The sequence below is a fragment of the Oryza sativa genome, chromosome 5 (assembly GCF_034140825.1).
Source record: "Oryza sativa Japonica Group chromosome 5, ASM3414082v1".
NCBI classification, from domain to species: Eukaryota; Viridiplantae; Streptophyta; class Magnoliopsida; order Poales; family Poaceae; genus Oryza; species Oryza sativa.
In genome coordinates this window covers 9926318-9937288 of record NC_089039.1, presented here as the reverse complement: position 1 = coordinate 9937288, position 10971 = coordinate 9926318, and positions in this window count along the sequence as shown.

The following is a 10971-nucleotide window of genomic DNA, read 5'->3' as shown; positions in this document are numbered from 1 at the left end:
AGATTGTCAATTCAGTTTTCCGCTGACGAAGAAGATGGCCAACCAACCCGCCAGTTCCAACGGAGAGAAGCATCAAGGCAACACAAATCCCCGCCAAGATCACAGTTTCAGCCTAACTCCAGTGCCAGGACAGAGGAATCGAAATGAGAAAAGAAAATGCCGAGTCCGGGAAGACATCTGTTGCTTCAATTGTCAAGGAATGGGTCATTTCGCCGACAAGTGCCCAAAACCGAGAAACATAGCTGCCGGCACGTCAGTCCACGCAACTCCCTGCAATCAGAAGCTTGCTCCTCAACGAATTGTCATCCATGCATCCCGAAGCAGTCCTATAGCCCGCGTTGCAACAGCTCCAACTCCAATGAGTGCACTACCACAAGGTGTCAATGCTCAATTTCAGCCCCAGCCACCAGCTGACAAGACAGAGGCCAGTATCTGCGTTGTACCTTTGGAAGTTCCAATCCAGCAGCTGAGAAATCAAGTACAAGATGAAGAACCCAAGTGTAAGAAAGTTGTTGTTTGTTACAACTGCAGTGAAGAAGGACATTACTCCAAAAACTGTCCCCAACCAAGGCAAAATCGACCTCCACATTACCGCCAATTTACACGAAGCAGACATTCCAATCGTATTGTGGTCACTGGAGCAAACGCCGTACCCGTAAGGCCTCGTGTTAATCAGAACCCATAGCAGAAACAATGCACCAGTGCTCCTCCTGCTGCACCTGACTCTGCAATAAATCATAGCAACCATTCTCTGCACCGACAGCCTCAGCAAAGAATTGTCGTAGATGGAAGAAGTTGTGTCTCTCCCCGACCTACTCCAGGCCGAGCCAAGAGCAATCAACCTCCGGAGGGCGATCCCAAGCAGAAGACCGTCATCCGCTTCAACCAGCAATCAGAAGGAAGCTTCTCCGGTGAATGATAGCATTATGCAGTCCTATCACATCATCACAGAACCAATCGAGGATGCAGTCACTGGAATAATGCCAGCTATATCTCTCCAGAATCAAAATGAGCAGCCATGTTTGTGGTTTTCAGTCCGCTACTTATCATGGTGTAATCGAAAGTTTGCAGCAATCATGTAATACATAAATATATTCATGTCTATAAACAGTGAGCTTGCTATGCTTATGGATGATTCATATTGAGAATACAATGTACCGATGTTAAGCACCGTCCCTTTTTGGTTTAAGGCAGTGCCTCGTATTCATGTAATGAGGGAGAAATGTGTAATACAGACAAGTTCCATGAGGATTCGTTTGAAAGATGCGGATATGTGATCATGTGTATAATTGTTGACTGACAAAGGAGACCTAGGGTCTCGTGTCAGAGGAACTATATTCTAACCTCGAGTTAATAACCAACCCGTGGATGGAAAAGGAAAACAATTAAACTGTGGTGGGTTAAAAAGCCAACGAGACAGTAATTGAGGATAGGAGTTTGGATACGCCTTTTACAGATCAAGATAAGGATGGTTGGAGGAAACCCCTAAGGGTACCCGCCATGCCTCTACATTGATAAGTTCGGATATACCTGCAAATAGTTACAAAGATCCAGGAGACATCAATATTTGAGAACATAATAGTCGATGGTTGGTAATTAGTCTATCAAGTATCAGAAAAGGAACAAAGGTGATATGGCAGAAGAACAATTTGGATGCTCCCCACCTCGAGGAAGCACTAAAGATGATCATCGGCAATTAAACCCTAGTGGCGTAGATACAAATAGCAAGCAATGTAGTTCCCTCAAGGTTTCACTGAAAGGCAGCAAGCCAAAGGACCTCATCATCCCCAGAAGCGTCCGCAATCCACATTAAAGAATACCACCTGTTAGAGATAAGCCGAAAGAAGATTGATAAAAGAGATTGGCAAAGATGTTCTCTAGCATGAAAGAAGTAGGCCGAAAGGTGATTGATAAACAGAAACATGCTCTGCATCGCTCATGGAAGACCCCTGATTGTAATTGCCCCGCAACAGTCACCTTGTCATTAAGTAAGCAAGATGACCTAGGTAAAAGTGTTTCTATGAAGGCAAGGAGTGAAATCTTCAACTCGGTATCAGATGCTACACGAAGTAAAAAGTGCAAGCACCGGTTACCAGGTAATGCCAAGTCTTGGGAGATGATCCAATGGGAAAGAACACATCAAGGTTAAAGGTGTAAAGGAATACGTTGAATGCTAACTGAGGACAACCCGAAGATAATAATGGGAAGTAAACCGAATGTAAAGAAAGTGAATCTGCGTTGCTTGCTCGTGGGAGCTATTCCCAGTTATGAACCAAGTGATATGATCGAAGATAGTCTACAGAGGTCAGAGTAAAATCACATCTAACAACGAAGCTTCAAATTTGGCCGGATAACTATCAGACAATAAGAAGTCCAGCAGTAAAACTATTTGGGAAGACGTCAAAGTATATCAAGTGGGATAAGTTGGTTCTCTTGGGAAGCATAATTCAAAGGCAAAGTTATCGACCCTCGAATCGAATAGCAGAAGTAGCTAGCACCCGGAGACCAGGAAAGCTAATATGAGGCAGTTAGGGGCAAGTTGCCAAACATGATATCCTAGTAATGACAAAGCTGATGTCGACGCATGTCACGAAGGTGGTAACTGGTATGAGGTTGACGCCAAAGATATGAATGATAAGAGGTTCTAGAACTGAAGCCCCATCCTCAACCACCGCAGCCTAGTCTGAGTCAGTTAAAGGTGCAACCCTGGTCCAAGTCAGGTGAAGAGAAGATTCCATCCGCAACAGGAGGTCAAGCCAAGCAGTTCCGAGTGGTAAAGTTTTGCTGGAAGTTCGTCAAGACGCAACGGAAGAAGTCAGACAAGAAGAGAAGACCGCCCCACCTATCTTCTTGCTAGCCTCCTCGAATCTCGGGGACGAGATTCTTGTAAGGGGGGTGGATTTGTCACGTCCTGATAAATTCATCCCAAAATAAAAATCATCTTCTAAAAGGAATAATAGAATTAATTAAAATTCGAAAAGAAATTGGCAAACCCTAAAATACGTACAAGAAAAATTCAAATGTGGCCCGGAGAATTTTTGTTAAATTCTCCTTGGTCTAAAAGGAGCCCTCAAATTTTAGTGGAATTTTCAGAGCACAAATAATAATTATTAAGAAATGAACAAAGTGGAAAAGGTTTTATAAAAAGAAAACCCTAAAAGAAGTCTGTTTCCCCCCCCTTTTCCCTCTTGGGCCGGCTCGGCCCATTCCCTCCCTCTCTCTCTCTCTTCCCCCGCGGCCCATCGGCTCCCCCGCGCGCGCGCCGCTGACAGGCGGGCCCACCCGCCACCCTCGCTGACGGGTGGGGCCCACCTGTCATCTTCCTCCTCGCGCCGCGCCCGTCACCGCCCGTGCCCTAGCGCCGCCGCCGCCGCCAAATCCGCCGCATCCCGCCTTCCCCGCGCGCCTTAATGAGGGGGGAATTACTCCCCGCGTTTCCCTCTCCCGATTCCCCCTCTTTTCCCTCTCTCTCTCCCTCGGATTCGTCCGGATTCATCCCGCGAAGTTCGCCGGCGTCTTCAATGGCGCCCGAGATCTCCGCGCGCGGTTTCCTCTCTCCCCGGCCGCGTTCTCCCCCTCTCGGTGCTATATAATTGCTCCCCGAGCTCCGCTCTTCCGTTTCCGCCGTTCGCCGCTTGCTCTCGCCGTCGGATTCGTGCTCGCGACGTCCACCTCTCTCTCCGCCATCGCCGCCGACCTCCGGTTCGCCGCCGCCGCCGCTCCGGACTTCCTCCCGACTCGGCGCCACCTCCCTCGGCATCGCCGCATCGCCGTCGACCTCGTCCGCGCCTCCGTTTCGCCCGCCGACCGCCGGAGCACCGTCGTCATCGTCATCCCGAGCCGCGCCGCCGTCTTCCTCCGCTCCGTCCGCCGTTTCCGCCGCCTTCGCTGTCTCGGGGTGAGCCGTGGACCGTCCCCTTCGTTTCCCCCTTCCCTCCTCTCTCTCGGGTGCCACTCCGCCGCGCCGTTGGTCGCCGGCGGCGACCATCGGGGCGCGGGTGCGCGCCGCTCCCGTCGGCCGCGCCGGCGAGGCCGCCCTCGGGCGCGCCCTCGCGGCTGCCAAGTGGGCCCGGCCGTCAGCCGCCCGCGCCCGCGGGTGTGGCTGACGCGCGGGACCCACGGCGCCGACCGCCGCCAGCCGCGTGCGCCCGGTCCACCGTGGACCGAGCGGCTGACGCGTGGGCCCCACTTCCCGTGGACCCGGTCCGCGCGCTCGCCCCTCGGCTGACGCAATAAATGGGATTTTTTAATTGAAAATTAAATGAAGAAATTCGCAAATATCCATTTAAAGAGCATATAAACTTCAAATGGCCATATCTTGGCCATTTGAACTCGGAATTGGACCGTTCAAGTCTCTAATTTTTCCTTAAGAAGTAAAGAACCCATTTTTGTGCTTTGTTTCTGTTGTTGTGTGGAGTTTAGTAGTGTAAAAGCCTTTTCTTTTCCGTTGGTCGTGTAGACGCTGCAGCTTCGGAAGATCCGCTCTTCGTGGAAGTTGAAGCCGGCGTTTGGGAAAGCGAGCAAGGCAAGTCACATCATCCTTGAGCATATTGAATCCCAGTTTATAAAATTATTTTGATTTAAATTAATGCATTACCGCTTTATTTAAATTCCCGCGTTATCACTGTTTTACTTAGCCATGCCTATTTACCTTTGTTATGACCTTATTATTATTGTTATTGTTATTATTATTACCTTGTTCACCCTAGGCAAACAAAACCCCAACTAGTGGGTACTCTATTCATGGTTCCACTAGTATGAATTTAGGTAGATGCTTCGCGGAATAATTAGGCAACATTAGGTGGTTTTTATAACTTTAGACTTTGGGGATTCTCATATCATTTGGACACTATGGAATTGTTGGATTATGTTGGAATTGGACATACACCTCTCTTCCTCTTTCAAAACCCCTAAAACCTGTTTTCGGTGGGGTTTGGGTGCATGCCAGTTATGGGAAGTAGCACCCCGGCCACTATAAGGATTAAGCTCGGGCCTCTGTTGCAAAGCACTACCGTACTTCCACATGTCTAATGGGTAAGGCTTAGTTTGTGGCTCAGCCTAGTCATAAACAAAAGTACACGGATTGGAGATGGATGAAGTCGGGCGTCGATGGACATTCTCCAGGGCAAATGAAGGCTACACGGGCTGCGGCCCGGTAGTCGAGATGTCATACGGCGGAGGGTTGGTGCCCAATGCTAGGGGCTCAGTTCTGCCTGCCTGTCCCGGGTATCCCGGCCGCAGGTGGGATTGGGTCGGTACTCTTGTTTATGGTTAGGATGGGTTGGGAACTATGTCACGTCTTCCGTCCGTATACCGTGGTGGTATGTGGCACGTGGTAACACGTGAGGAAGATGTGTCTTGTGGGTAAAGATGTACACCTCTGATCAGAGTAAATCTATTCGAATAGCCGAGCCCTCGGATATGGGCAAGCCTAGCAATGTACCCAAGTCAGTGTTTTAATTCTTAAAATTTGCTCAACAACTAAAATTTGGAATGGTTGGCCTGGGTTGGCTTGGGACGAGCTGGGACCCAGGTCGGGTTGCCAGTTCGGTCCAAATCATCGTAGGCCTTGGGTTAAGGCAGGTTCGTGAGGGTTCACGGCCTTGTTTAATAATACTGTATAGCTCTAGGATCGTCTTTATAAAATGGCTTTGGGCAACTAAGTGACTTTTAAATGCTGTTTACTGCAAAACTTAACCCCCTTTATTATTACTCCTTGTACCCCCTTGCATTAATTATGCATCTCCGGTGTGGCTTGCTGAGTACTGTGGTTGTACTCATTCTTGCTCAATCCTTCCCCTCTTCAGTAAGAGAAGCTTTGGAGAAGATGTCTTAGGTGGAGTCCTGGCTTATACCCCAGTTGAGCGCCTGTGAAGATGGAGCCGTAGGCCCGCTAGTCCGCTGCTGTTTATTTTTGATTGTCAGGCCTGAAGCGCCTTTGTAATAATGTAAATATTATCGATATAATAAAGATGTGTCTTTTATATCATGTTTGTGTGGTGTACCCCGGCTTTTCCTGGGACGGGGATTAATACACTAGCGTTCGGGAAAAGGCAATTTTCCCGGTCGCGACATACTCCTCAGCGAGTTGTCATCCATGCATCCCGAAGCAGTCCTATAGCCCGCGTTGCAACAGCTCCAACTCCAGCGAGTGCATTACCACAAGGTGTCAATGCTCAATTTCAGCCCCAGCCACCAGTTGACAAGACAGAGGCCAGTATCGACATTGTACCTTTGGATGTTCCAGCACAGCAGCCAAGAAATCAAGTACAAGATGAAGAACCCGAGCGTAAGAAAGTTATTGTCTGTTACAACTGTAGTACCTGTTAAGGAAGGAGGCATGCCAATCGCCAAGTGGTCCCTGGAGCAAATGCAGTACCTGTTAAGCCTAGCGCTAGTCAGAAGCAACCATAATACTCTTATATCAGTGTTCAAATACTTTTGTTTTATAGTTGTTCCCGTCAATCATGTAATAACAGAGAAACATGAGATTATGAAGGAGTTTGATAAGTTTATGAAGGATCCATGTTAAGATTGCAAGTGCTGTGAGTTGTGTACCTTTTGTTGCTGATTAGGGAGACCTAGGGTCTCATTTCCGTAAGCTCATAATCTGTTATGAATCAAATAACCTAGCGATTGATGGCGAAGAAAATCAAGTGATCAACCAAAGAGACATTTGTTTGGACTAAGAGTTCCAGATGTGTCTTCTTCGGATCAAAGGCAACAATCGTCAGTCTAGCTTTTGACGAACTACTTCAAGGTTTCTCTGAAAGACAGCACGCCCAAGGACCTCATTGCCCCAGAAGCATCCTCAACACCCGGAGCGAAGAGTACCTGGTTGAGAAAGGTCGAAAGGTGATTAATGGAAGAGATCGGAAAAGATGTTTGGTTACTGGGAAAAGAAGTAGGTCGAAAGGTGATTGATAAAGGATAACGAGAACCATGATTTGTGTCACTCGAGGAAGACTCCCGATAGCAATCAACCCTACAACAGTTGCCCTGTCATTAAAGAAGGTGAATTCACGAGTAAGAGAGATGACCACAGGTAGAAGTACTTCTATGGGGACAAGGATGGAAACTTTTGTGACATGACCAAGAAGTCAAGAAGTAAAACCTGAACAGTGGAATCTAAAGCTCGGTTCAACCTTGGGCTTTGTATCAGATGCTACCAGAATAAAAGCACTTGCACTAGTATCGTTCAACGCACTTTCCTAGCAATCGATCCATCGAGAAAGAACACATCAAGGCTGAAGGTGCAAAGGAATACGTTGAATGCTAAATGATGACAACATGAAGAGAATAGTGGGAAGTGAACTAAATGTAAAGAAAGTGAATCCGAGCCGCTTGTTCGTGAGAGCCATTCCCAGTTCTGGAACAAGTGATATGTTTGAAGATAATCTATAGAGGTCAGATCAAAATCACATCTAACAACGAAGCTTCAGATCTGGCAGGATCACGATCAGACAATAACAAGTCCAGCAGCAAAGTCATTCGGGAAGACGTCAAAGCATGTCAAGTGGGATAAATTGGTTCTCTTGGGAAGCGTAACTTATAGTTAGAGTGGTTGACCCTTGCATCAAATAGCAGAAGTAGCTATCACCCGGAGACCAGGGAAGCTAATATGAGGCAGTTGGTGGCAAGTTAGAAGTAAATGACAAGCATGATATTCTCATGATGACAAGCATGGTATCCTAGTAATGACGAGCTGATCTCGACGCATAACATGAAATGGGTAACTTCTATGAGGTTGACGCCAAAAATATGAACTATGCGAAGTTCTGGAACTAAAGCACCATCTTCAAGTGCCGCGACCCAGTCGAAGTCAGCTAAAGGTTCAACCAAGGACAAGTCGGGTGAAGAGAAGATTCCATCTGCAACAGGAGATCGAGCCAAGCAGTCCAGAGTGGAGAAGTTTTGTTAGGCAAGTTTGTTATAGAAGACGGAGCAGAAGAAGTCAGACAAGAAGAGAAGACCGCCCAACCTATCTTCATGCTAGCCTCCTCGAATCTCGGGGACGAGATTCTTGTAAGGGGGGTGGATTTGTCACGTCCTGATAAATTCATCCCGAATTAAAAATCATTCGCTAAAAGGAATAATAGAATTAATTAAAATTCGAAAAGAAATTGGCAAACACTAAAATGTGTATAAGAAAAATTCAAATGTGGCCCGGAGAATTTTTGTTAAATTCTCCTTGGTCTAAAAGGAGCCCTCAAATTTTAGTGGAATTTTCAGAGCACAAATAATAATTAAGAAGAAATAAACAAAGTTAAAAAGGTTTTATAAAAAGAAAAACCCTAAAAAGTCTTTTTCCCCCCTCCCCCTCTTGGGCCGGCTCGGCCCATCTCCTTCCCTCTCTCTCCTCCTCCCCGCGGCCCACTCGGCCTCTCCCCGCGCGCGCGCCGCTGACGGGCGGGCCCGCCCGCCACCCTCGCTGACGGGTGGGGCCCACCTGTCATCCCTATCCTCCCGCCGCTCCCGCCGCCCCGCCCGCGCCCTAGCGCCGCCGCCGCCGCGAATCCCGCTGCCTCCCGCCGTCCCCGCGCGCATTAAAGTGGGGGGAATTATTCCCCGTGATCCCCTCTCTCTTTCCCCCCATTTCTCCCTCTCTCTCCCGCGTTCAAACGGGCGGATTTGCCCCCGCAAATCTCGCCAGCGCCATTGATGGCGGCCGACCTCCCGCGCCGGTTTCCTCCCTTCCCCGGCCACCCTCTCTCGCCCCGGCTCTATTTAAACCCTCCCGGCACCTCCTCCGTCCGGTTCCGCCTCTCGCCGCCCTTCCTCCTCGCCGGATTTGAGCTCGCAACGTCGCTCTCTCTCTCCGCCGTCGCCGCCGAGCTCCGGCCCGCCGCCGTCGTCACCCCGGACCGCCTCCCACCTCGGCGCCGCCTCCTTCGGCTTCGCCGCATCCTCGCCGACCTCGTCCACCTCTCCGTTTCGGTCGCCGACCGCCGGAGCGCCGTCGTCCCCGTCGACCCGAGCCGCGCCACCACCTCCCTCCGCTCCGGCCGCCTCCTCCGTCGCCGCCGTCGCCCCGGGGTGAGCCGTGGACCATCGCCTCCTTTCCCCCTTCCCTCCCTTCTCTCGGCCGCCGCTCCGCCGCGCCGGTGGTCGCCGGCGGCGACCATCGGGACGCGGGCGCGCCGCCTCCCGCCGGCCGCGCTGGCTTGGCCGCCCTCGGGCGCGCCGAGTGGCTGCCATGTGGGGCCCGGCCGTCAGCCGCCCGCGCCCTCGGGTGCGGCTAACGCATGGGACCCACGGCGCCGGCCGGTGTGAGCCGGGTGCACCCGGTCCACCGTGGACCGTGAGGCTGCCGCGTGGGCCCCACTCCCGTGGACCCGGTCCGCGCGCCCTCTCCCCTCGGCTGACGCAATAAATCCGATTTTAAATTAAAATTTAAATGAAGAAATTCGCAAATATTCATTTAAAGAGCATATAAACTTCAAATGGCCATAACTTGGCCATTTGAACTCGGAATTGGACCGTTCAAGTCTCTAATTTTTCCTTAAGAAGTCAAGAACCCATTTTTGTGCTTTGTTTCTGCTTGTTTTATGGAGTTTATTAGAGTAAAAGCCTTTTCTTTTCCGTTGGTCGTGTAGACGCTGCAGCTTCGGAAGATCCGCTCTTCGTGGAAGTTGAAGCCGACGTTTGGGAAAGCGAGCAAGGCAAGTCACATCATCCTTGAACATATTGAATCCCAGTTTATAAAATTATGTTGCTTTAAATTATTGCATTATCGCTTTATTTAAATTCCCGCGTTATCACTGTTTTATCTAGCCATGCCTATCTACCTTTGTTATGACCTTATTATTATTGTTATTGTTATTATTACCTTGTTCACCCTAGATTAAACAACACCCCAACTAGTGGACACTCTACTCATAGTACCACTAGTATAATTTTAGGTAGATGCTTCGCTGATTAATTAGGTAACATTAGGCGGTTTTACAACTCTAGACTTTGGGATATTCATATCACCTGGACACTTTGGAATTGTTGGTTTATTGTGGAATTGGATTCACACCGCCCCCTCTATTCAAAATCCCCAAAATGGTTTTAGGCTGGGCTCGGGGTGCATGGTTTTGATAGTAGCACCTCGGCCATATAAGGACCGGTCTTCGGGCCTCTGTTGCAAAGCACTACCGTACTTCCACATGTCTAGTGGGTAAGGCTTAGTTTGTGGCTCAGTCTGGTTATAAACAAAAGTACACGGATGGAGATGGACGAAGTCGGGGGTCGATGGACATCTCTAGGACAAATGAAGGCTACACGAGCTGCGGCCCGGTAGTCGAGATGTCATGGCACAGGGCTGGTGTCCTGCTGCTAGGGGCTCAATCCTGCCTACCTGTCCCGGAGGTTCCGGCCGTAGGTGGGGTTGGGTCGGTACTCTTGTCTATGGCTAGGATGGGTTGGAAACTATGTCATGTCTTCCGTCCATATGCCGTGGTGGTTTGTGGCACGTAGTTACACGTGAGGAAGACGTGTCTTGTGGGTAAAGATGTACACCTCTGATCAGAGTATAACCTGTTCGAATAGCCGCGCCCTCGGTTATGGGCAAGCCGAGCAATGTACCCAAGTTAGTATTTTAATTCTTAAAATTTGCTCAACAACTAAAATGTGGAATGGTTGGCCTGGGTTGGCTTGGGACGAGCTGGGACCCAGGGTCGGGTTGCCAGTTCGGTCTGAATCATCGTAGGCCTTGGGTTAAGGCAGGTTCGTGAGGGTTCACGGCCTTGATTAATAACACTGTGTAACTCTAGGATCGTCTTTTTAAAATGGCTTTGGGAAACTAAGTGACTTTTAAATGCTGTTTACTGCAAAACTTAACCCCTATTATTATCCCCTTGTACTCCCTTGCATTAATCATGCATCTGCCGGTGTGGCTTGCTGAGTACTGTGGTTGTACTCATTCTTGCTCTATCTTTCTCCCCCCTTCAGTAAGAGAAGCTTTGGAGAAAAAGTCTTAGGTGGAGT